The 27,696-nt window shown below is 45.2% G+C and overlaps 1 protein-coding gene across 4 annotated transcripts in view; it reads right to left on the bottom strand.

The window, feature by feature from the left end:
* The window catches only part of foxp2 (forkhead box P2), an 89,550-nt gene that overhangs the window by 59,193 nt on the left and 2,661 nt on the right, over window positions 1-27,696 (bottom strand). The window contains exon 1 of one of the 4 annotated variants that reach the window (XM_070992011.1): window positions 8,891-9,227. The exons of 1 other annotated variant lie outside the window; for it this stretch is intronic. The gene's annotated coding sequence lies outside the window, so the exon portion shown is untranslated. Of the gene's footprint in view, window positions 1-8,890; window positions 9,228-27,696 lie in introns of those variants that run through there. 2 more of the 4 variants (XM_070992010.1, XM_070992012.1) reach the window with 2 other exon arrangements.

The raw sequence follows: 27,696 nt of genomic DNA, 5'->3' as shown, positions 1-27,696 counted from the left end.
CTGTTTAACACCACACCGCTCACTACTGATGGAGAGAGACACACGGGGAAAAAGACAGACAGAGAGAGAGAGAGAGAGAGAGAGAGAGAGAGAGAGAGAGGAGCAGAGAGGGTGGGGGGTGACGGAGAGAGACAGATGAAAAGAATGAGAGTGAAAGAGAGAGAAAAGAAGAGTGAGTGGGAGGGAGGAAGGTGGAGGTGGCGGTGGTGGTGGTGGGGGGGAGACTGGCACAATGTGACATCCAATCCGGTGATGAATCTCAGCATAAGAAACTCAAGGCTGCAGCCGAGATCAGCCGGCTAATAAGTATTCAAATTAGGCATAAATTTTACATGCCCGATGTTTAAAATATTCAGAGAAAGACTGTCTGATTGCCTTTACTACAATTTTATGAACATTCTAATGGAGCCTGGATCTCTCCCCTTTTTTTTTTTTTTTTTTTTTTTTTTCCCCGGCTTTCTTTCTTGGACCCGCAATGGATGTTCAGAAAACTTGGACGATATATGAGACAAGGAAATAAGGATTTTTAATAACATCTGAACACAATGCAAACCGCTGAGGAAGTCCGAGGAAAATTGCTGCTTTGATATTAACAAACCAATGAAATTTGCTTTGAGTGTGCTTATATGTGAATGCTGATGTATGAAAAATTAGATTTTTAAAAGAAAAGGGGCAAAATAAAAGAAACCACACATCATAGCTGGAGTAAATAAAAAAATAATAATCAGGAAACATAATTTGAATTTAATACACAGACTATAAAAACCAAACGCCCGGCTTAATCTCGCCGCCTTAATCTTCCCTCCCTCCTCCAAAATAAAGTCTGAGCAATATGTCTAACTGCAACATAATGATAATGCAGATGTATGCAAAGTATATTCGCAGAGATCAGATGGTGCTTTAACCTTAATGACAGCGGTGAGATAAATTAATTAGCCATCTAAAGGCGGCATTCAAATCTGCCAATTAGAATGTCAATTAGAAACACAGCCAGGCTGCAATGATGAGCCGGCTACTGAGCGGTGGATCTGACTGTGGGGGTGATGGAACTGTCACAAATAGACGCAGGCGCGCGCACACACACACACACACACACACACACACACACACACACACACACACACACACACACACACACACACACACACACACACACACACACACAATACTCAAGAGAGACAGATGTGAAAATACTCAGCACCTCAGGGTGTGACTATATGCACGCTTGTATCCGCATTTGTGTGTGTATATATGCATGCGTGTGTACCACCGTGCCCTGTACCCCCTCCCTGAGGGGTACCAGCCCTGACCCCGGCTCAGCCTGTCCTAAACCAACTGGGTCGGAAGGAGCCGCACCACCCCCAGCGACAGCGCTGACCGGGGCCCTTGCTCTGATCTTGAACGCCGCATGAGTGAGGGCTGCCGGCTTGCCCGCACGTGTGTTTGACATCCCATAAATTGCCAGTGTCCTGCATTTCAACACACCCGCTATTTGATGCCATTTCCTCGAGCCATAATCTTCCAATGAGGGGGAACCCAGACCACTTATTATCATGATCGGAAACAGAGAGGAAGGCTGTTATTGCCCTCATAATACGCCGGTAATTCTGTAGATGTATAGCTTTGGGAAGGAAGATGATAGTGATACGAAGTGTTTAGGTTGTGGGGTGGTGGAAAGATAGCGGGAGACGGAGATAACTCTGCGCTCTCTGCATTTACTGTTGCCAACCATTGCTGATGGCTCCAACATTTCTATTAAGGTGGAGGCTCAATGGAGGGAAAGGCATTTCCTGGTTAAGCAAAGATAGACAGACAGACACTTTATTTGCAAAGCTTCAGACCAACTCCAGCTTTTGTCTCATTCCTTGTGCAACCATACCCTTGCTTGCTATTCCTCTTCAGCTTGAGCAAATATTTACTCTCGAATCCTGCGCTACGCAAATCTGTCTCCTCCATCAGGTGCGGAATCTGAGAAAGGGTCCTGACGACGCATTTGGCCCAGAGATTGGGAGAATTTCTCCTCTTTCTTCCGAGAAGTGACATGACAAAGGTGGAAGGAGAATTGAGCCTCTCATTGCCTTGCGCACACACACGTGCACTCTCTCTCTTTCTCACATACACACACCTATCATTAAAGGGGAAAGAAGCAGCCCTCCATCTTTGTTTGCGAGCTCTAAAAGCCCTTAATGTAGCCTCATTACCTGGCCTGTCTCCCGCTCTATCATGTGCAGTAAACACACACTATGACACTGGCCATCCATCTAGTGGGAATACACAGCTGTCTGCGGTGCTCCAACACTGTCTGGGGAACACTGGGGAATTTAGCGCACACACACACACACACACACACACGAACACACACACACTCACGTTACGTTGTTAACACACAACGGGCTTGACACTGGTTTTCTTCCAGAGTCTCTGGGCGATCCATTTTCAGTGTGAGGATGTTCACCACTGTGTCTCTATCTGGAACACTGATCCATTCGCTCATTTTATATGCATGAGTTGCAAAAAAAATAAAAAATAAAAATAATGTTTTCATTAGGATGACAAAGAAGAAAAAGGAAGAAAAAAAAAAAGTGACCGGTAAATCTGTGATCCCAGACGTCCATTCATTATCAGCTCACATTTCAGGTGGCTGCTTGGAATTCTTTTGGTTCGCGAGATCAAAATAATAATAATAAAAAAATAATAGAAATTACATTTCACAGTCTGCTGACTCCTCACAGCTCTGTGATCGAGTCGAGATATGGTTACCATTTAAAATAATCACAGATTCTGTGCTTGAGTGAAATTAATTCATCATTGCCATAAGTTACTGTGCATACAAAATAAAGAAGTAACTGGGCAAGGGCTCACATATTCAATACTTCAGATTGCTTAATAAATCAAAATGCCACGTATGTGCTGACTGAAGAAATGGTGCATTTTAAAATGATGAATTTAATCTCGGAGCAAATAATGGCAAGCAAAAAAAAAAAAAAAGTTTAAAACAACTTCATCAGGAGCACAAATTTGTGCAAGTGGAGCCATGAATTTATGCCTTCGGAGAGCCTTTGATTATGATCACATGCTTGTTTGTACTTGGGTGTGTGCTGTAATCTTTTCTGGTTGTGAGCTGTCACAGCACAGCGACACCACAAGCAGTTTATTACAGCCCTCAGCTTCAAGCGAGTGACTTGAGAGTCAGAGATGGAAAAACGACCACTTGGAAAGCGACGTTCGACAAAACCCAGTCCCCCGGATTAAGGGAGGCAAACCAGGCTGCCGTGCCTTGGAATTAAAAGCTTCCTTTTTGGCACTAAAGGGCCACCATAAAAGAGCATTAATGACTACTTCTTCTAAACCTGTGTATGGTAATGGTTTCTGCTCTCAGATAGAGGAATTTCAAAAGTGGTTCACCGGCGAATAAAGATTGCTTTGGAAAAAAGGGGGCTGAAGAAATCATATTTACAAAATCAGGAGTGGGGCCAAATGAAAAGAGATGAATATGAATAATGGACTTTGCTTTTTTTCTTGGGATTAACATTATTCAAAGCAACAGAATCAAATGTGGTTATCTCCTGTCCAATGAGCCCTACATTGAGAAAACCTCAGTCACATTTCAATTCTTCATTTGAGCTGACAATAAATCGTAGTTCTGTGATAGGAGACATTCAGTCGAGAATGTTCAGAACTTAATTCTCTTCTATTTACAATAAGGAGATGAGACAGAATAAGATAAAAGACAGACTACTTGCCACAGTGTGTAAGTGTCCCTAAATGGAGTGCGAGTGTGTGTCAGAGTCAGTGTTTGTGGAGTACAGAGAGGGGAAAAAAATGACAAAGACAGCCAGAGGAAAGTGTGTAAAGTGCATGTTCAATTGTGCGATCTGCACAATGTCTCCTTAGAATCAAACGCAAGAGGCACTCATGAATAGTGTGATGATACTATGTTAATACAAATTCATTTTAAATGAATACAGCCAGCTCTGAAATGTGACAATGGCAAAACAGTTATTGTACATGTGCTATCCAATTACTCGTAAAAAAAAAAAAGAGAGGCCGACGTCAAAATGCTAAATTAAAATCGAGAATGACTCAGCCGGTGAAAAAGGGGGAGAAAATATTGAAAGATGAAATTGAATTTGCGGTTGATCCGATTTGCTTTGCCCGACAAAAAAAAAAAAAAGCGACAGCAGTAAACACACACTTGTTAAATGTCTTAGTGTAGCGCAGCACGCCCCTCACGGACAGAGAGGAAGAGGAGGAGAGAAACTAGTTTTCTCCTGCATTTAGGCTCGTCCCATATCATTTACGCGTTACCCATCAGGCACCTCATTCTGCTGAAGCAGGAGACAGCCCCGCCACTGTGGGCGAGCGAGACAGTGACGAAAGCTGATCAGTCGGCTCTCATTTGCATATTTGCCAATTCCATTAATTAACTCGGCCCACCTAATCAGGGCTAATTGACCTATAAAGAGGGGAGGCCTCATTGTCTCGTCCAATCATCTTTACCAAGAGCAGAGGAGGTGCGTGCTGATGAACGCAGGGTACTTCCGACCTAACTGTATTTATAGACCTCATGCGTGGAAGTGCTCCACTCAGAAAAAGACGTTTTATTCTCTCCCTGAACTAAAGCGATCAGGACTGAGCAGCTTTGACACGGAGCGAGAGCTGGGGAAAACAAAAAAGGAGAAAATGGACAAATCCTTTACGCTGGTCCGACGCCTTGTCGAGGGGAGAGGAGAGGTATCAGAGGAGCTAATGACAGTTGGATGGCCTGACTCTCCGGTCCTCTCTACGGCGCGGCACATCCAGCGGACAGGCGCGGGGAGCCAGCCGCGGCCGGCACAGCCACAGAGACATAGCTCATTGTGACGTTTCCAGTTATTTCTGGTTGATTAGGGCCATTATGTCTCCAGCTCTGATTTATGTTGTCATTCCCCCTCAGCAGTCCTGCATCGATAGATCTTAATGAATTGGTAAATAAGGGTGAAGATTGCAGTTGACAACACTGCAACATTCCTCATTCATACCAGACAAGATTTATGTAACCAATTAGGAGCATGGAGGGGGGGGGGGGGGGTGGGGGGGGGGGGGGATGGTCAGGAGAAAAAATAATCTTTCCACAGGAACATTACCAAAGTCTAACCCACGACAAAATAGATAATGGGCAGCCTTTAACACCGGCTTAGTCACACTTTCTCCATGCCCGGTTGGGGACTTTAAAACTGCGCAGAAGAAAGGCTCACTCCTGCTCCTCTCAGGATTAAGAAATTGATTTTACAAAAAATATACAGAGGCTGGCTGACAGCACGCACTCCCTCGCTGCACCTCTCCATTTTGAAAACGCACCCGTCTGTTCAATCAGCATCTGAATAATGTCCGGACCAAAGATGATGATGGAATCAACAGATTAAAAATTAAGCCCTTGCCAACAAAGCACCACTTTGATATGGAAATATTAAATTCAAGAAGCCACTCTCTCTAACCCCCCCCCCCCCCCCCCCCCCCCCCCACACACACACACACACACACACCCACAACCATCCAAAAATCAGAAGTGCATGTGTGTGTAGGTGTGTGTGTGGTGGGGGCACAGAAATCAGTCGCTCACTCAATGTTTGATACATCGACCAAGACATAATCAGCAGCATTTTTTAATGGTCTCATATTTCCATTATTTAATTTCCCCACTCTGCAGCTCTAGGAATCTGTTAGCAGACAAATAAAGGCCTCTTTGTCATTAAAAAAAAAATTCAGATAAAAGTGCTGATCATCAATAGCCAGCGACAGGCCAGGAAGACCCATAGGGCAGGAGTGAACAGAGGTGGAAAATTAAAGCAGAGTGATACGGGAGCCGGCTCCTTTCAGCCCCCTCTCCCTTCAAGCACATGCAAATGAGGCCGTGCTGCTTAACTGCATCATTTATGTGGATAATAGCGGCATCATCATTACGGGAACTCAAATTAAATTACATCACAATTAGCATAACAAAGTGATTGGTTAAACTTTCAAAACAAATAACGCGGCTCCGCTAATGAACGGTGTTAATTGGCCGGTGTGCATTCTAAATAAAACATGCCGGTAAACATGTGTTTTAGTTAAACAATTTTAAAATTCATTTCCCCCACTTTTTTTCTTTCTTTTTTTTTTTCAAATGACAAAATCAGACAGACGTGGAAAGAGGAAGAAAAAAAAAACAACAGAAGACTCAAAACTGGATATTGCCAGGGGGATTTGTAAGCTGAAATATAAAATGTGTAGCATTTAATTTTATTGCGCTAAAGAACCTATTATATGCCAGACTCTGGAGAACAATGTAAATTATCTGCCTTCAAAATGGAGTTTGGCCAATTCTCCATGTGAACTAATCACATAGCTCATTATGCATTAGGGTATTAAATTATGAAGAGGAGTCCCTTTCGCATTCCTGCACAAAGCCCTATGAAATGTTAATAATATGCCCACAATAGCCCAATACCATGCCTGGCTCACTCTCATCAATATTTAAGTAAACAAATTATCCCACTCGCCTTTGATAAAGATAATTAGTGCTTCACCGATGATCAGTCTTGTGACCCCTCTCCACTTCAAACTAAACATCTGCTCCAAAGAGTTTGGGATTCCCCCCCCCTCCACACCAACAGACGAGAGAAAAACAAATAAGTCAAACTTCAACTTAAAAGCTTTGCCCTCTCAAAACACACATCTGCAGCTGATGAATATTTGATTGTTATTCGCTTATGAAAGGTTATACAGTGGCTGTGCCCTTTTCTTCTGTTTAACCGTGGTGCTGAATCCCCGTCCTCTGATTTTAATGATCAATGATTAGCTTAGCAAGCAAGCAGCAACATCTGGAAAACACAGCAACGCCAACCAACTAATGCAAGAGCAGAACATACCACAGCGAGAGAGTTCACAGCCACGCGCAGCCCTTGCAACGGACACACAAACACAAAGCCGCGGCGGTGCGCGCGCCCTACGCACATGCACGCACGCGCGCGGGCGCACACACTGAGCCATTCATCAGCGCTAATTAAGCAGCAGATTAACAGAGCCTGCAGACCGAGGCTGCACGGTTACACAGTGGGACGAACCAGCGGGGGAAGGCGAGGAGACACAGCCCGGCAATAAAACACAACCATTAAACACAGCCAAGAGCCTGGAGTCGACTACGGATGACACAGGATTGATGGGTGGATGGTTGGATGATGGATGGATGGATAGATGGATGGATGGATGGATGGAGTCAGCCTGACTTTTTTTTCTCTCTCTCTCTCTCTCTTTTTTTTTTTTTTTTTTTTTTTTTACCTGAAGGTGAGGAGTGCCAGAGAGCTTGACCAGGGAACAGAGTGCTTGCCTCTACCACCGCCGAGGGTGTCTAGCAGCGACGGCCGCAAGTCGACTGGTGTCACCCCGTGGAGAGGCAACACTATCTGTGTCATCACTTCAGCTGTGTTTATGGGGGATGGCATCATAAACAAGCCAGCTCCCCCCTCCGCCACCCCCCCCACACCCAGCCCCCGCCCCAGTCTCCCTCTCCTCTCCCTCTCTCGCCACCTCACCGCTGCCGCCGTGCCATTCATGCATACTTAAATCACCCTTGCCCCATTAAAAAAAAAGAAAGCCCAGACGCCTCTCCTGACAATTATTCTATCATTTCCAGTTGTCACCGGGGCAATTACCGACCGGGGCCCCCTGTGCGGGTCGGACATGCAGGCCCGATAGGAGAGGCTTGAGTTGGGGGAGAGAGGGAAAAGAGTGGGAGAGGGGACAGCAGAGGGAGTGTGTGTGTGTGTGTGTGTGAGTGAGTGAATGTGTGTGTGCAGGAGTGTGAATGGGGGGAGAGGTGGGGGTAGTGTACAAAATGGAAATTTATGACAGAGACACGGTGGCTTCTTTCTCTCTCCACACTGGAAATAATTAGACCATCATTTCTTATGCCTGACGCTGATGAAATATATCACAATTACTAGAATACACCACTTATCATTTCATTCCACATTTTATTGGAAATGAGAGACGTGGCAATTATTAGTTTAATCTCTAGTTTGCTGCCTTTTAATCAAGCTTTTCAAATGTGATCACATTTATTTACATTGGTTACTTTTTGCGAGTAAGTGTAAAGAAAAATGTGTTTTTCTGGTCATTTGGGTGCAAATGTGTCGGCGCGACTGTGTGTAGGTAGCCTGTGTGTGTGTGGGTGGGTCCTGTGTGTGAATGAGAGTGTGTGCATGTGTGTGTGTGTGCGCACGAGTGTTTGAGGGGATCTTCACACAGGGAGAGCTGTGACTCCTCGCAGGATGCTTCGCCGGCTCTCCCCTTGCATCTCGGCTGCATGCATACCAGGCAGCTCGCGCTGCTCTCGCTCTGATCGCACATCTGCTTCTTTGAACGCCCTGGGTTTCACTCTCTCTCTTTCTTGTACAACTGCACACACACTCTTACACACAACCTGCCGGACTGGCTCTCCACTTTGCTCTATGTACCCAGCGTCGCTGAGACAAGAGGGAAACGGAGGCAGGAGTAGGGCTGGAGGACGCCGCTGCGAGAGGTGCATTCGCCGCAGAGGTATGTGTGTCAGGCTTTATTCTAGCGCAGTTCAGTGCTTTTCTTTTCAGCTCTGATTGTGTGCATGTCAAAGTGTGTGTGTGTGGAGATGTAAAGAGTCTGAATGGGATTAGTGAAGGGCTGAGCGGCAGTCGGTAGCCTCCACACCGAGCTCTGGCAGAGACAGCGTAGGGCTCTTAAAAACAATTAGCCATATCACATCCATGCATTACCCAATAACACGCAATCACCAAGCACTGCTACCATGCCACAAGTACACATCCAAACAAAGTCATAAATAGACCATGACTGCAGAGGAGAGAGGGAGAAAGTGACAGATAAAATGACCTACCTTTTAAACAAGGAGTGAGAAATCCACTCTCCTCGGTAAGAAGCATTTGAAGAAGTATTCTCAGAAGCCTGGAAGCATTAGTGTGTATCAAAAATGAGGAGAGGGGGAAAATGCCACAGAGCATCAAAAAGTGGGGGAAAAAAGGTTGAAAGGGAAAAAAAAAAAAAAAGTGGAGAGAAACTAGCTGACGCTTACTGTCAAAGACATCACCAGAGAAGTATTTACAGCGGTATTTACAGTAGTGCGAGGGGAGAGCACCTCTGCCTGGTCACGTCTGAGAGACAGTTGCCGTTTCAGCGCTGCCTAATTAAAACAAGTCAGGCAGCCCCGCTGGATTGTTTTGACGCCTGAGGACCAATAGTACACAAAAACCAGTGGCTTGATCGGTGGGGTAGGGGGGCTGGTCGTGGGGAGCAGAGAGGAGGGGGCGGAGGGTGGCGAGAATTGGCAAAGGAATGGTGGTGGTGGTGGGGGGGGTGTTGCAACTGTGTGTGTGTGTGTGTGTGTGTAAGGGGAGTTCAGAAGAGGCGTTTTGTAGAGGAATCTGAAAGGGGAGGGGGACCACAAAGGTTCAGAAGTGGGGAGACCTCCACATGCCGAATGCTCCCTCACTTTTTCTTGGGATAAAATACTGAGATGATGCGTTTTGAGGCTCTTTAGCCGACACTGTCTGCGCTCGAAATACCGTTTCAAGCATTAAACAACGCACCTGGCCGAATGAAAAAAAACTTCGAATGAAAGTGAAACGCACACTGACAAGCGTTTCCTAGCTCTTCCCATCAGCCGCGGTTTGTAAAAGCTTGGTTTAGCCACTTGATAAAAAGGCGAACGTGTCGGTGCAGATGTCTTACACGAGGCTTCAGACGTTTGAACAAGTCCCTCCTAATGAATTAGTTCAGTATCTCTGCCTGGGACCGCAGAAACCGCCGGTCCCCGCTGCGTGCTTAAGAAAGCTGAAACGAGCCGGAGGAAGCCAGGCTGGGCTCACATGTGCTGAATGTGACATATCAACATGTTTCCCTCCAATGTAAACAATGCACAACAGGCAATGAGCTGGAACATTTCGGGCTAATGTTTGCCAATCCTTTTGTCCAATTTCTTTTTATTCCCTCCTCTCTCTCTCTCTCTCTCTCTCCTTTCCTCTCTCTCCTTTGCATGCCACAGATGTTTTTCTTAGTCGCTCCAACAGACAGGAATCTACTGGCAAGAAGAAAGGCTCGGTCTTCCCCAGGAGAGAGGAGTACAAAGCCCCCAGTCTGCATACAGCAGATGCAGAAAGCCAGTCCATCTGCCACCAGCTCGCTCTGCCACATGGGCCTGAGAGATTTAATACAAGCGGGGACTTTTTTTTTTTTTTTTTTTTATAAGTTTGTGCCATGTACATAGAATCAAATGCAAACACACATCTAATTCTGGCAGAAATGCAACTCCAAATTTAAATTACACACGAACAGACACATGTGCAGGCATACAGGCAGCCGCAGCACGAGGTTATAGAGAGTGCAAGATCTTTTATGTTTTAGGGAGAGGCACCCTGGGCAACTATGACAGATTTATTTAGGAAAAGACGTAGCCCCCAATGCAGGGTAAAGACCACTTGAACTCGCAGCTCTGAGCTATGCACTGGCGTGATTTAACAGGCTCTGAATAGCACATTATCTCCCAGGCTCCGCTGGAGCATATTTCAGCCGTATGATATCATTATTTAGAGACCAGCACAGACCAAAAGATGCAGCATTTTCATTAGTGTCAACTGTCTGAGCTCTGAGGCAGAGAGGGTAAACACTAAACAATCATGGCAGAGAGAGAGAGAGACAAAGAGAGAGAGAGATGGTAGAGGTTGAAGCAAGCGAGGGAAAGAGAAGGGGGGGTGACAAGAGTGCTAAAGCAAGCAAGAGAGAGAAAAAAACACAGCGACAGGGAGAGGCAAAGGGGGCTAACATTAAACAACTGCTGTTAATTGCTCTAAGCATCCACATTATGCCAGTAATTTCTCCCATTTCTCTTTCAGCGCTCAGGGCTTCAGGCTAGAAAGCTCCTTCAGCCCCTTTAATAAACTACTCAGAGAGCCTCGCTGGAAAAGACAAACAAGAGGCCCCTGGCCTTAGAAACATTCGCTGCACTAAGGGGAACACTATGCCTATTCCTACACATCTGTGACAATTGTGTGCCGCCTCCCTTCAGGTATTTATTCCCCGTGTCTCTTCTTTCTGTGCTTTCTGCTGCCAAGGTCAACAGAGACGAACAGGCCCACCAGCGTCTTGATGTGGTGGCGGCAGAACAGTGAAAGGAGAAAGGGAGAGAAGGTGGGGTGCTGGGTGGAGTGGGGGGGGGTAGACGTGTGTAGTGGGTACAGTGGGGGGGGGGGGGGGGGTGATGGCAGCAGCTGGTTCCCAAGCCTGGCAGGAGCAGCAGCAGTGGGGGAAGCAGTGGATCTGTGATGCAATGCAACGCCGTGATGACGGCGGCGACGGATGTTGCTTCCCGTCTCCTGGCACTGCAAGCATTTTCACAGTTTACACACACACACACACACACACACACACACACACACACACACACACACACACACACACACACTACCACCAACTATTAATTTTCAATTAAAGCCACCATGAAGTGCACTGCCTCTGGGGCATTAGACAAAGTCAAGCGCCCATCATGGCGGTTTCCCTCGTCATTTCTGCCACCGTCACTTCAGTACCAACAAGCCACCGCTAAGCACATGCACCGCCATGAGGTCTGTCAGTCAGTCAGAGGCAGCCCAGCCTTCAGCCATCTGAATCACTCTATTAACCCTTGAACAACCATTAGCCTCGCATGCTGACGACAGAAACGAAAGTGCGTGTGCAAATAAAAGCCTGCACGACCTTTTACGTGCACACTAGTGGAACGAGCACAAAAAGACAAAGAGACCAAAAAAATGGTGCAGGGAGAAACGCTTGTGTGGCTTCTCTCTCACTGTTGCATTTACTGACGCCCGACTGCTAAGAGCACCAATGATGTTCACTTTGCGCTGGGAGGTGAGCCGCTCGACTTCCCTCCTCCCTCATCCGTTCTCACGTTGAAGAACCAGTTAGACAAAATGAAGCGATTTGGACCGTCTGCTAAAATCTGTTCAGCTGCCCCGAAAGCCTCCCAGACGGTGATAACTGATGTTTCAAAGCAGAGCGCAGGAAAAAAAAACGCATATGAAACAGAGCCCACACATCAGCACCATTCATTAGTTGTCACACAAGCACAATTCACGAGCCACTTAGTCCTTCCCGCAAATAAATAAATAAAAAGCCAAATAAGGCATAATGAGGGGGTAGGGCTCTTTTCAGGCCTGGGCAATGTTGATCACACGATATGTTGCTTATGGCCAGAGAGCAGAGACCATTACGGACCGGTGATTATATAAGTGGTTGGAAGGCAGCACCATTTTAATATACTGTACTTAAGCACCAGGGGTATCCATGGCAACTTGCCTTGTGCTGTGCGTTCAGAAAATCCCTAATGAAATGCCTATTAAGTGACTGATAATGACAGTGTCCAAATATATTTGCATATGTATTTCAGTGCAGAAAGATGAGAGCAGTGAGTGAAGGTAGAGAGGGGCCTGATTACTGCAATCACAATAAAAAATATGGTGATTTGGGTTTGTTTGTCGCTTAAAAAATTGTTATTTTTGGACATAAACAGTCTCTAAATGAAGAAGACAGATGCGAGGCTTGGTCATTTCATTGACAAAATAACTATTTTGTGCATAAGGATTGCTTTTAATGAAAGTTCTGCGAGGAAAAAGAGTAGTGGTGGTGGGTGTGAAGTGCGGCCCCTTCGCCTTCCTTTGGGAGTCTCCACATGTGACTTCCATTTGCGACTTTGGCTGAGTGCCCAACAGGACATCCCTGAGAGAGTGTTTGCTTGACTCAATATCAACAGCCCGAGTAAGCAGCCTGGGGGTGTGGGGGAGGTTGGGGGGCCTCAGGTTCCTATTGAAAATAAACCAGGCTGTGCATTCACTGGGCCCAGAAATATCAAGACGCGCTGCAAGGAGCCACGTAGCTCTCCCAAGCTTAATGATACCTGCGCCTCCCCTCCAGCTGCTTCTGCCGACGCCGCTGCTGCACACAGACAGCGGGCGGGTGGGAGTTAAAGTATACATTACAGCAGAAAAATAAAAAGAGATCGAAATGACAGAAGTCAGACAGTTCAAGCTGACCGGGCCTCTTGAAACGAAGGAGCTGGTAGACTAGCGACAGACACTCGAGGTTAAATTGGCCCTCCTGTGCCTCCTCTTATTTTCCCACCACCGCAGCTGCCTCCAATGCCCCCCCACCTTAAGAAAAAAAAAAAAAGCTTTTCTTCAAAAGCGTATTTGAATTAAACGGGTTGCCACAATCAAAGGCTCGGCTGTGCCGGGCAAATTTAAACAAGCAAGCGCAGCTCACAGCAGTTTACCTGTTATACAGCAGATTGGAATTAGATGAAAGAGTCGCGCATGGCAGACAACTTCCCTTTTTTCTCAGTAGTAGATATTATCATACAGTACAGACGGTTGCAGGTTAAATTACATTCCTTCTCATAGAAAACCACATGCTACTGAGTTGTTTTTTAACGTTCCTGGCCATGTCATCAAGATGAAGGCACAGGTAAAAAAAAAAAAAAATCTGTGAGATACAATAGCCGTTTCACGCATTCTGACTTCCTGTTAGGGATGAATCTGAAACCCATTTATGACAGCGATCTGGAGTGTCTGAGGAGCCCACAGCTCCGGCTCTGCCAGACATTGTCATTCCCAGAACTGCGGCTACACAGTTGAATGGCAGCAAGACAAGCTCCACTGGCAGTCAAAAGAGCACAACACCTGTATGTACTACGCAACAACCGCTATCTCAGATCCGAGGAATCCTGTCAATGCATCTGCAAGTAGCAATGAGAAATACTTGCCCGCGGGATGACAGAAACATTTAACACTGACCATGAATGAGATAGTGGAGAAAGTCTGGGAATCATCTCCAGAAGCTGTTGAGGGGTGGAGCGCTCTGTTCTTGTGCTGAGTCTTCTGATCGCCTCGGCCTTCTGACTTACTGCTGACACAGTGGCCACGACTGAAACACCACTCAACTAGACACCAGTAACACCTTAAAACCCCCCTGATCAAATTAATTCAAGAAAACGACATTCCAGCAAAGAATAATAAACTCATTATATGGAAATTTCAAACTCCTCTATTCTCCGCACCGCGGCTAATTCAAACCTAATTTTTACTAGCCACTAATTTGAGGGTGAAGGGCGGGGGATAGGAATTACATCTGGAGGTAATTCATTGTGTGGAACTGAGCCCAGTGGAGGCTACGATACCCCCCCCCCCCCACCTCTACCACAAAAAAAAAAAAAAAGAAAACAGAGAGACAGGCAAGACATAGAGAAGGAACTATTTAGGTGAGTGGGACTTCCGGAGCACTGAAACGACACTTTCCACAAAGATGTTTTCATTGTGCTGTCACCAGACACGGACTGGAGAGGTGCTGCAGGCGCAGACAGAGAGACAGACAGACACTGATAAATAAGAGAGAGAAGGGAGGAAGGTTTCCAGGAAATGTGGGGCTTCTTATACGACTGGGCTCCTCCAGACAGCTGCGCTGGTTCAGGATTTAGTAAATAGCCAAAGATGTGGAGTTTGAGGATGGGAGTGGGTGGGTGTAATTTTGAGTCTACAGTTGGGTGTTGTGCCCGCTCTAAAGGCTCAGAGTTTATGAGGACGTCTCCCTCTCAAGTGACCAGCTACAGCTGGGCCGACTAAGTGGGCTGCCTAATAAATGGCACACTCTTCCAGTGATCTGCAGTTTCAAAGCACTGAGTAAAGGGTATCCAGCTGTATCAGTTTCACTGTATGGATGCAAACTTAACACTTATGTGCAAGGAAGTATTTGTGAGGGAGAGAGGACTAAAACTGGGCATATTTGAAAGATTTTTCTTGATTACACTGAAAGAAGTCACGCCGATCAAGCCGAGCGAAGGAAATAGAAAGTTGGGCTCCCTACAATCAGGCGCAGCGAAGAATCCCTGCAGGAGGACATTAACATGTGATAGAGAAACTTGCCTCAGTCCCTTCCACATCAGAACCCCCTGCTCTCCACTTCCATCCTCTGCCACCCCTCCAACGCTAAATGTGTTTTCCAAATGAAAATAAACGGAGTCCGACCGGTTTGAGGCAGTCATACTCCGGAATATGAGATCAAATAAAGGCTTCTGTGGAGGCTGAAAGGAGAAATGAAATGGCTTCTGAGGGGAGATGTACCGAGTAATAAAATTACTCCTTTATATCTTCCTAAACAGCACATGTTCCCCTGGAGTGGGTGAAGGCTTCACTTTGGTCAAAGACAAGTATGCAAGTGGCAATTTTTCCTTCAGGGAAGATTCCCTGATACACTTCTTGAGACTTGGCGCACTGCAATTTTCTTGAAAACGAGAAACTATTTCAGCAACAAGTTAAGCGGAACTTTGGAAGTTTCACTTTGATGATGTGCCGGTGCACGCCGTCATTGAAAGGTATGTTCCATTAAATTGGAACAGCAAGATGACTCATAAGCCTATTGCTTTTCAGTGAGTTCAAACTAGGCTGAAACGTTCGGATGAACAGTTGTATTTTATAATAAAACATACAGTTGACTTGGAACTGACCATGATGTCACTACTTGAAATTGGTTAGCTATTCCAGCTATACAAGCACCGCTCCATTTGGCATTGGGGGAAATTTACAACAAAAATATGACTCTAACTACTTAAAATCATGCAATTGATTTGTATTCTCAAAAAGCTGGTCACAATAATATTCAGATGGACTTTTTTGCTACGGCAGAGGGGCTATATTAGAGAACATTTGCAATTGGAGAGAATACATTATAATTCATTATACAGCAGCTATTAAACCTTCAGTAAAAATGCTTTAGTACAAGGATTGAGCCACTTATCAGACCTACTCACTACCTTTAAAAGCTGTCCATGTTCAGTACTCTGAGTGGCAAAAAAGCAATCGCTGATGACTCTGAAAATAGGACTAGATGTACAATTTATCAAAACAGAAACGGCTGGCGGGGATTTCAGAGAATCAAGAGTTATAACTGTTTGTTCAAAATCGCAGGAGAAAGGACGGCTGCAATTTCCTGGAATTAAAAAAAATGATTTTTTTTTTTTTAAGTTGCCAATAGAGTGGTTTGGGTTATACTGACCAGAAAACGGCTTTAAGACGTGACGTGTTCACAAAATCGATTCGTCTCGAGAGATGTTCGCACCATGCTGCACGGACCGCAACCTTTTATTGAAAAATCTGTGCACCTTTGCAGCACTGTGTTCGAACATGTCCTCTTAAGGCAGGTTAATGAAAGAAACGGATGCAACAAATGAAGTGAATTGCATGCAGATCCGCAGCAGTGTGTCTGTTTCAGTGTGTTTCCTGCAGCCTTGGAATGTAATTAAGTGGTTTACACCGGGTTGATGATGTTTGTGCTGCGACTGCGAATTAATTTCTGGCGTGAGCACAGTTCGGAACTTTATTCTCAGTGACAACCCGTGAGACTGTTGTTTGCAAACATAAACAAGTGGAGAGCAGACTCATTAGAGATCTCGTAATGCTCGGTCTCAAAAATAAGGTGTCGAGCGTGCGTCTGCGCTTAAAACGCTTGTCAAGCGATCATCATGGGTGACTTTTAATTTACGAAAAAGGCACCCAATTACACTTGGAGGCAGCGTTTTCAACACTTTGCGAACTTGGAGACATCATTAACTTCTTCTCTGTATTTCCTTTTGCCCCCGTCGAAGCCTGTTGCCATCTGTTCCAAGAAGACGGATGGCAAAGGGGATGTTTCTGACAGCTTAAAAGTACCCATCAGCTGCCTGCGAGACATCTCCGCGCACATCCAGCCCCGAACCTCCCCAAACAAACAGCAGGCTCCACTTCAAATACATAGCAGGACTATTAGGTAATCTTCTCCTTTGTTCACTCTCCCTGAGCCTTGGTGACTAACCTCAATCTCTCCCTGTTCCACCTCAAGCTGACAACACAACACTTAATGCTGCCAGGGCAATAGGAGTGCACCATGATGAATGGCTAGGAATTATCTGGAAATATACACATGCTGTCTTATGTATTCAAAGAAGTTGTGTCTGTTGTGTTATGATGACAGTACCAGCATGGTTCTAAAGCGAGAGGGAATGGGAAGAGGAGGGCGGCAGCACAAGGGCTCTTTGTTTTTGGGACGGGACAAATCTGAGGTTTCCTTTTGGATATTCAATATCCTGCAAGGTACAAAACAGAGTTACAGTAGTCTAGTGTCTGGGTTTTTTTTTTGGGGGGGGGGGGGGGGGCAGTGCCTTGCTATGTGTGTCTGAATTGTTGCATGCTTCTTAGTCAACTGCTGTGTGGCTTTGCGTGAGTTGCTTCCAACAAAGCCTGGGAAATCAATCAATCTGCGAAGAAATACCTCTTATGCCAGATGTGGCACTTGAAAAAAAAGGAACTTAAAAAGACTTGCTTGTATTAGGGACTCTAAGGGTCCAAACAGTACAAAACCATGTTGAAACGACATATTTTTTACAAATGAATCAGGCTGTCAAAATGCTACCTGCTCCGCTGTGAGTTTCGGCTTGTTATTTTAGGTGGCTTCTCTGAGGCAAAGCATGTCAAATCTCTAAGTGTGTAAACGTCTTACTCAGAAATTTATCTCCTCTGTTTACTTAACAAGTTGCCAAGGAGAATGAAAGACAAATGTTTCATTAGCAGGTGACTTTTTCCTTTTTTTTTTTACCGTTTCTTTTACAAGTCTTCAGTAGTTCCGCTCCTTCACACATACACACGCACTCCTGCATACACCGAGTGTAATTATAAATGCAATGCTTGCTATAGGGAGCTGAACTTTTCACACCTTTCAAAGCCACAAAATTGGATGGTTTTGTGGTTGTGCAGCTGCCGCTCGGCGCTAATGCAAGGCGGTGTCATATGAAAAATATTCCTCTCCCCAAACCACAGGGCTGGTCATTAATGAAACACAGGCCGCGCAGTGAGGTCATACAGAGTCTAGATTTCAGCAGCCACACTTAAAAACCGCTCAGAGAGAATAGAGAAACATGAACACAAATCAGATTCCAGCTCCAAGGACGGGGAAAATAAATAAATAGAGAAAGGCACTGGCCCCTCTCACATTTTCCCCCAGCGCTCTGCAAACAACCGTCAACTGCAGCTCAGAAACAGCTCACAATGAGAGCAGACTAAACAATCTGGTCCCGGCCAAGGAAAATGCTAAGCAACTCTGCACACAGGATGTCTCACCCTAATTGCCAACTATCAAATCTCACAATGGAATCTATCCATTTGGCAAAATCTTCACAGCAAACTTGGCAATATACCTTTGCTTTTAAAAGCATCAACTTTTGCGATGAGACAGGAGGAATGAAAAAAAAAAGGGGGGAGAAACGCAGTTGTCAAGAATTTCATTTCTGTCTTGGATTTGCTGGGGGTTTATGGAGCTTACAGGAAAACTAGCAATAATGTGTGCTGAGAGGGAGATAAAAAAAAAAAACTTTGATGAGATAAAGGTGCTGGGGGTCTTGTAAATGAGTGATTAAAATCCTCAGCATTAAGATAAACAGGCTAAATAGGTCCCCAAAGGCGTGCATCCCAGTCAGCACGAGCGACTGACAGACTGTGCGCTGGAGGTGGGCATGGGAGCGTAACTGGAGCTTTGGGACTGGTATAAGAAACAGGGTTACCAGGAGGGACCAGGTTTTAAACAGGAAACTAATGGACAGTCTCCACCATCCACCATGTGGCATTGTATTTTCCAGCCAGTCAAAGCCGTGCTCGCGGAGACCCCATGACTTCAAACAGCCAAAATAGCAGCACATTCATGAAACAGAACAGAACTACTGGGAATTAAAGGAGGCAGGGAGGAAAGGAAATGCACACACACACGCACAAAAAAAAGAAAAAAAAAAGGTAGCAGGCCTCGACAGCAGATGGTAAAATTAACATTTCAACAGTTCCTTCCTTTCATGTAGGTCTCGGCAGAACTTTTTTTTTTTCTTTTTTTTTTTTTAAAGAAGGGCTTGGGTTTTGGTGAGATACAGTGGTGCAGAAAGCATCTGGAAAAGGGGGAAGAGGAATATTGGCTTATTGCTCCTGATGGTCCACCTCTATGAAAAATTAAATAGGTCTGTTTTGCAGGTTTCCCCTCTCTGGAGTGCCCTAAGCTGTGTTATGGAAACATCATTTGGTAATTTATACACCAAAGAACACCTGGTGATGAAAGAAAGTAAACTATTCCTCCCTTTCTTTCTCCATTTAAAACCCCAACACTCTGGCTTTGTGCTCTCCGTCTTTGATGTTTCTCTTTCCACCTTTTTAATGTCCATCCATTTGGCTTATTTCGCGAGAAGTTGGCATCTATTGTAGTGTTAAGTCGTTCACAAAATGCTTGTCAGATTTCATTTTGAAGTCTTGATATACACTTCAAAAAAGGTGCTGTAGAGATGTTATCATGGACAGACTGGGAGTCTGAGGCATCTCTAATAAAGACCCAAACAATGGACAGCCTCTCTCATTTCTAACCCTGTCCAATGGAGCGTCTCAGTAGTACCCATTAATTTGGACACAGTTCTGGCTAAATTACATGTGTTCCACCTCTGTGACATTTTAAATGCAATTAAAAGCTGGTTATGGAAGTGTGTGCGGACTTCCCTGTGATGAAGGGAAATCACTGACGTGATTAACATGCAAACGAGCTCATGCTGGCAGACTAGATTGGGGTTTGAAAACCTCAATTACTTTTGTGTGATTATCTATTTACCAGTACACAGATTTCCATTTCTCATCTCCAGCAGAGTTCCTCATGCACGAGCCTCAATTATACGTGGCACACCTTTATTTATGATGCGCACGACGCTGAAATACGAGCTGTAGTTATTTTTCACTGTGATATATTGCGTCTTTACGGGCTGCTCATGAGGCAGGGCCACCAGACCAGCGCCTCCTAATGCTGAACCATTTGCTTTGTGAGCACTTAATATGATCTTGATCCCCACCACCCCGTGCACCCAATCCATCCATCCAATCCCTGTTTAAACTCAGTTTAACCCCCCACCCCCCCTGCTCAAGACTAGACAGCAGGCAGAGTAATGCACAAAGGGCGATGATCTGCCGCTTTAAAGTGAATTTTATGCTTTAACACTTTTTATTTATTTCTAAACTACATGACTGTGTGTGAGTGTGTGCGTGTGGTTGGGGTGGGGGTGGGGTGGGGGGTTCCGATTATCTGGAGACTAATTGCAGGTGAAGATCCCACTACATCAAGTGGTGGATGAGAGGAAGGTGTGGATTAAAATGAACTGCAGAAACACTCCAGGCCTTATAGTATGTATCATCTTGTTGATGCAATTATTAAAGCAACGCCTGGCAGCACAGGAGAATTTAATTAATTTAAACGGCTGAGTAGTAACAGGATTACAGTTTGCTTTTCTTTTTTTGTGTGTGAAAATTTACATTAAAATATACATCACATTTTCTGAGCAGGTGAGATTTAAGATGCAGAATAAAACCCTGCAACTTTTTTTTAGAGGGGAAAAAAAGCAGAAAGCAGAAGAATAAAAATATTCCAAAGTGCAAAAAATTAATGAAGTACTGTACAGTAACTGTGCCAGTGTGTGCTCGCTTTTCAACCATTTTTATCTGAAGTGTAATGATTTATTTATTTTATTTTTTTTTAAACTGTACAGTGCGTGATTGTATTGTTTGTCAGTGTTCCTGCCTGTTCCTCGGTGCCCAGGGACGGGAAAAGAAAGGAAGACACACATATCTGGCACAGCCAGGCTCTTCACATTGTGCCCAGCATACATAAAACATGCCCTGTTGCTTCGGCTGGAGCAAAAAGGAAAACAGTGCCATCAAGTGAAATTTCTGAGGATTCCTCAAACGCCTCGGCAGATAGATCCATCACCTTATCAAACTCGAGGCAGAAGAAGAACTAAGTCCTCTTTGGTAAACTTCAATTCATGGCATTTATTCATCCATCGACAATAAGACAGACACCTCATTAAAACACTTATTAAAAAGGCCTAATTAAAATCTAATTGTACATCTGCATCTTTTCCTAAATAAACACTTCAAATCTGGATGGGGATATTAGACACGAGAGCACCTCCCACTCAAGTAGTGAGATGATAAGACAAGAAATGAACATGATGCTTCACTGACTTCATGTTCAGAATCCTGTTTGAGGTACCTCAGGAACAAAGGGAATCATTATTACTATTTGAACTCAGTTGCCAGGACTTGGCTACAACATTGGTATGAGGTTGCTAGAGTAGGTAGAGGAGGAAAAAAAAAAAAAAAGCAGTGGGTGCAGCATATTGAGTGAGTGAAACTGGTGGTGACGGCTAGAATTGTGAGTGAGAGAGAATAAAAGAGAGAGAGGGAGAGAGACAGAGAGAGGGGTAGAGCTTAGATAATAGTAGATAATGGACAATTAACTCGGGCTGGTAGTGCCGGCTGCAGTGAATAGCAGCTTGTGGTGCAGCAAGTCCCCCGATCACCACTCAGCCATATTCACATTGGGAATACAGGCGATATCAAGCTGCAGGCTACTGGGCCTCAGAGGTGTACACGCTGCATTAGCAATCTCCACAATGCCTTCAAACAATGCTCGATACCAACAAAGTGTCCCAAAGTGCGAACGCAAGCACTCTGCCGATGGGAAGTCTGTGGTGCCATAACCTTGTCCATTGTTTCATGTCCTTTCACCATCAAAATAAACCCAGGAGCCGTAAACCCATTAAAAAAAAGTGACATGCTGCCACTCCTGGTTGCAGACGTGGAAATTAGCATAATTAAACCTATATAAAAGCTAATTGCATAAGTAAATGAGTGTATGTCACCACTGTGCATCACGCAAACAATGCATGTGTTCATATCAGGGGTCTCAGAAGTGTTTTTAACTGCCCCATCCCCCCCGCCCCCCCCTTCAAGCTCCATCTAAATCTATTGATCTGTGAAACACAGGGACCCAGGGGAGGCAATTCACTTAATATCATACATCTAATGATGAGATGAATAACGATTATACCATTTGGTAATTAAACGTCTTACAAACCATTTAACTGACTGTGCGTCAGGAGGGGTCGCTGGAGGTCGGAATGATTGTTTTTCATTTCTTTGCTTGGCACGAAAGCAGGAGGTACAGCGGTGGTGGGAGAAAACAGTGCATGGCACAATGGCGGAAAACACACTAATGACTGTTAGCAGCTATGGCACTAATCCCTAATACTGTCAAGACTTTGAAGGGAAAACAATTGGGAGGGGGCCAAGGCAACGGAGGAAAGAGCCAGACAAACATCTTTGCTTTGCTGGATTTTTTTTCCCTTTTATTTATAAATCTCATCAGCTCGATTGTGCGCCGTTTCACAATGAGAGATGAGTGAGAAAAATAAGCCCATATTTACTGATGAACTGTAAACACACGTGAAAGAAGGGGAAGGGGGGGGGGGGGGCGTTTATGTACAGACGCCTTCACTCTTTGCAAGAATGTGTCTGATCCACACAAAGGTGTGTTAAACACGCTCTGAGAGCCCATTTACTGTCAACATCCACAACCCTAATCCCTACTTACAGGCAATAATTACCCAACATTGCCATGTCAGTGTGCTGCTGTATGGACAGGCAAACTCCAAAGGCCTGCTCAGAGGCTTATTTTTAACCTGTAATGTCATGTGTACAGTGAGGGAAGTCAGGTTAAAAAGTTTTCAGAGGTTTTAGGGGGGTTACGAACCCCACACACAAACATCCACTCACCCCTAGCCTCTCCCTTCCATGCTATCCTCAGAGGGTTAACAATACCTTTCTTCTGTATCTGCTCCTGGCACATTCGCGCAGCATTTACTGACAGTGGGATGTGTGTCACGCTCCCGGCTCTTTATTGAATGATAGCTGGTAAACATTGTCATTCCAAAGGGAGACAGGATTAAAGGCTGCTTCGCCCATTGAGGGGAACAGTGCGTGGAAAGAGAACCAGAACAATGGCCAAATGGAGGACGGTATCACAAGGGTCCAATGTCTGCCGTGATGAATATGTGGGAGATTATAACCCATTCCATCATTTCCATAATGTAAAACTCTCTTTCTTCTTCGCCCGCCGACTATTCACTAAATAAATGAGAAAACTATCACTCGCGCAGAAATATTCGACAAAAGGCAGAAGGGAGGTTTTGAATGACCCCAGTGCCTTTGACAATGCAGCCGCTGTCCGGACACATTGGGAGGCAGCAGAGTGAGTGAGACCTGGTAGGGTATTTATCACCGGGCACAATGCGAATGTATTACCATGTCACGTATACCACTTTACTGCACAGAATGGAAGCACGGCGAATACAACGGAGTTTTATATAATACCAGGTGGAAATGTGAATGCGCCCTGGCTCTGCTGCCTCGCTCGCGCTCTAAACTGAGGGATCATTCAGTGGACGCTGGTTTAAAAACCCCACAGCCACAAAGAGCCAGCCCTCGTATTTAACCAATATGCTAAGTAGCCTCGCTAATAAGTCTTTCCAAAAAAAAAAAAAAATCATTTGAATTGGACCGACCTGACGACGGTTTGAAAGAAGTTCTGAAAGGGAAAGTAGAATTACAGAGTTCAGAGGAAAGGGAGTGTGAATAAAAGGAGCTGAAATGATCAGGACTACCTTTGGCTGTGGGTGACTTAATAACTTTTCTTTTAAAGACTTTTTTGAACATCTGTGAAAGCTATCTGGTTAAGTACGGCTTCCGGGGGGGAAATTCAGCCAGCGAAAAACAAAATGTCCTTTGTGTTGTAAAGTTATGCCATATACTGCCTGTATACTGACAATATAAGCGACCACTTGACTGCAGGCCCTTGAATCCAACTGTTACTTTTCAAGAGAGCTCCTCAAAAAACATTAAACTTGTGAAATTCCTGAGCCATAGAAAATACCTCTCCTCTCCGCTTGCACCTCAACATCGCTGACACCTTTGCAGCCATTCACTTGATGTATGTGTGTTTGTGTGTGCGAGAGGTTACAGGCACCTGTGTGTGTGTGTGCCATCTGCCCGATCACTGCAGTCTATTCCAGAGATTTCTCCCATGGTAACCTAGTTTATTTACTTTATCTACAATATAATGCTTCAGTGAACATTAGCAACTTTGAGACACAAGTTTCAATCAGTCGTGTAGCGGCGGCGTGTGCACGCTCGCGCGTGTGCTCAGCCAGGTGCAGAGAAGAGATGAACACCGCCGCCAAAGAGACGGAGCGCCTTTAAACCGCAGGGCTGACAAAGAGGTCCCAAAATAATACAAAATAAAAAACGGACAGCGGGAGAGGAGGGAGAGGGGAAACAAAAGGATGGCAGGAAAAGAGAAGCAAGGAAGAAAGGCCAGAGAAAATAAAGTGAACAGGACAGAGGGGAGAAGAACGGCGAGGAGAGGCAGCGGTGGATTTAAAAAATAAAGGAGGGAGGCGGAATAAAAAGGGATATCTTGCAGGGAAAGTGCGAGAAAGACAGACAGAGGGGATGATAGAAACGGACAAAAATAAAGTGAAGGAGACGACATGCGAGGGAGACGGAGAAAAAGAAAAGGGAGGGAGACAAGGTGTTCTCCCTGGCTAGTGTGGAGCAGGTCTTGTCCAATAAACACAGGTGAGCAGCTCGACAGGCCAGGACCACCGAGCTGACTGACAGCTGAGAGCTCTCACTGACCGCCAGCTTTATGTTACATGACATGAGGAGTGCAACTCAACTGGCAAAGAGAAACTGCCTGCACCTCTCAGAGTGTGTGTGTGGGGGGGGGGGGTGGCGAGAGCGCACACACCCACTTGTGTGCACACGCGGTGGTTTAGAACGGCGTCCACGCACCGTGCTGGCTGCAAACTGAAAAAATGGCCACTCTGGCACACGCAGACAGGAGGAGAGCCGTGCCATTTCCCTTCACAGGTGAGCAGAAGAGGGAAACACCCTGGTGCATCGGTTACTTAGGGGGAGAAAGTGAGGAGTTGTAGGGTGGGTTGGGGGGGGGGGGGCACAGAATGTATGCTGTGTGCCGACTGAATCTTTTCCACATGACGGGCCTCGGGCTGTTTTTGTCAACTGCACTCTTGAGCAGCAAGGAGTCAGGTAGTGTGACCACATGATTGCCCAAGAGGCACTGTGGCGAGAGAGGGAGACAGAGAGAGTGAAAGAGAGAGAGAGGGAGGGAGCGAAAGGGAGGAGAGAGGGAGACGGATCGAGGGGCCGGGGACAGGACCGATGCAGCACGCATGATGAGGTGTAATCACAAACCCCATTCAGAGTGCAGTGGAGTTTGTCAACATACACACATTCACATTCCACTGTCTGTCAGCTCCATGACCCAAATCGAGCATGCTGTGTGAGTGTGTGTGTGTGTGTGTGTGTGTGTGTGTGTGTGTGTTCTTTCCACACACACACACACACACACACACACACACACACACACACACACACACACACACACACACACACACACACAAAGATGCTTTCTGCCCATTTCGCCTGCAACCAGGTAGTAACGGTTGCACTGTCTGGGCTTGTGGCTTGTGGTGGGGAAGTCAGATTCCAAGCTCTTGTAGGATTTCACTGCCGCCTGTATCCCTTTTCAGCCCGCGATCAAGTGATCATTATGAACAAAGGGCTTGGCTTGTTGCCTCTGGAGTAAAAGCTTTTTCAGTGGCTGTGACCGTGTGGTTTGATTTGAAACTTTTACTCAAAAAAAAAAAAAAAAAAAAAGGAGAGTGAAAGAGTGAGCTGCGGCGGTGGGAGGCACTCATCTCCTGCAGGAATGTTAAGAATGTTGCGTCAAAGACGATAAAATGTGTCATTTTCTCAATAGAAATATTTCATGAAAAAGTGCAGTTTGGACACACGGTGTGTAATTAAATATTTATGTGCAGAGAAAGACATTCTCTCTCCATTTGAATACACGTGACACAAAATCTCATCACATACATAACTTGGAGCAGAGCAAACAATCTCATTTACATCGACACACACCTTTGTATCTGTTAAGTTAAACAATGGAAGTCTTTTACGCCACAGGGAGCCGAAATCCCATTGTCTCAATGTCTTCTGAGGTTGATATAAAAGTGTGTTTCCCAGAAACCAATTTCTGTGAAAAGCATACACCACGTGACAATATTAACAGAATGTTTGCGTTTTGGAAATGTCTCAAATACAAAGTATTCAGCGCTGATTTGTCGGCAGCTCAACACCGTTCCATACACTGTAACTCAATGATATAAATAGAGATCATCAGAGGGTTAAAATACTGCACATTCAGTTTATGTCATAATGACAATATCCTTATAAAACACTGGACTGTGAAGGGCTAACATAAACTGAGGGCTGTGTGTGCAGGCTGAAAAATGAGGCCGCGTGACAGTTTGGTGATAACACACGAGTTCAATCTGTCAAGACAATCAGCGTCGAGGCCTCGGGAGAAGAATACGCGACTGTGTGCGACCGATTCATTGGACACGATCACCTGCGAGTGAAGCCACTCATAATTCTTCCCACCTGAAATAAGGAGTTCAAACTCGTGTCAGGCTGCTCTGATGTCATGCCTGCCTCAGGTTGGGTTTCACAATAATCTCGGGCTCTTGGAGAGATGCCATCAAGTCCGGCTTCCGCACCCAAGGTTTCTCCAATTAAATTGCGGGGAAAGAATAACACGTGAAACACTAGACCCTGGCTCGTTTAGAGAAAATAAGGTGGCGCACGCAGTATTTGCAATCAGTCATTTCTAAAGAATCGGCCATCTCTACTATGAGCGGTGCAGAAATACTGGAGCGGCCCCAAAGTATACAGAGGACACCTTTGCCGAGAGATTAACCCTTTTTTTCTGCATTATAATTCAAAAAAGCACATACTCTTCTGCAAAGTAACATGAAGATTTGGCATTTTAAACAACAGCTGGATAAAAGATAGACAGGGGGAGTTAGCACAGGCAGCCACAAGGATCAATAGACTCATTGGGCCTCTTGATCTTCTCCTTAAGGACTGATGGCAGCACTCATTCTGAGCTCCTCTCCTCCCTGCTTTCTGACTCCATTCTCATGGTAACTGTGCACTCTGGACAAACACTCTCCATGCAATCTCTTTTCTTCACTCCTCATCCCTTCATCTCCACATCCTCTCATTTCTTTTTTTTCTATTCTGTCCCTCAGTCCCTTCCCTTTGACATCAGACCCGTGCGGGGTAAATACAGGACGCTTGCTAAGAAAAGACATGTGAAATGTGCATGTGGAGTCAGAGATCTGGACTGATTTCAGCCTTGTTATATTTTCCAGCGCGTGATGGGTTTCATATGGGGCGTTCTCACCAGCAAAGGACCACAGGAAAAAAAAAAAAAAAAAAAACAAAGCCGGGGATATATGTATCAGGTGTGAAAAATACTTCCTCTGCGGATATAAGGTAAGCACAGTTCCGGAGTCTATTTAAAAAACAGGATGGCTGCTAATCCGAGGGCAAGACGTCATTGGTCCATTCACTTTTGCTCCAATTTGCTCACAGCACGACACTATCAGACCCCAAACCAAACCTCATTAAATCAAAATATGGACACTTGGGGAACTTCCAAAACTTCCAACTTCTCTCCCTCCCCCGTGCCTAAGAGTGAAGACAAAACAGTGGACCATAGAGAGAAGGGTGCACGAGGAGCAGCAGCAGATCCTTGGGACTGAGAGCGAAAGGAAGGAAGAGAGTGAAAGAAGAGAAAGTAAACCTTTGATGAGTAAGACTTTTTTTG

Source organism: Chaetodon trifascialis, chromosome 22 (assembly GCF_039877785.1).
Source record: "Chaetodon trifascialis isolate fChaTrf1 chromosome 22, fChaTrf1.hap1, whole genome shotgun sequence".
Classification (NCBI taxonomy): domain Eukaryota; kingdom Metazoa; phylum Chordata; class Actinopteri; order Chaetodontiformes; family Chaetodontidae; genus Chaetodon; species Chaetodon trifascialis.
The sequence above is the reverse complement of the archived record's forward strand: the minus strand, read 5'-3'. Positions and strand labels throughout refer to the sequence as shown.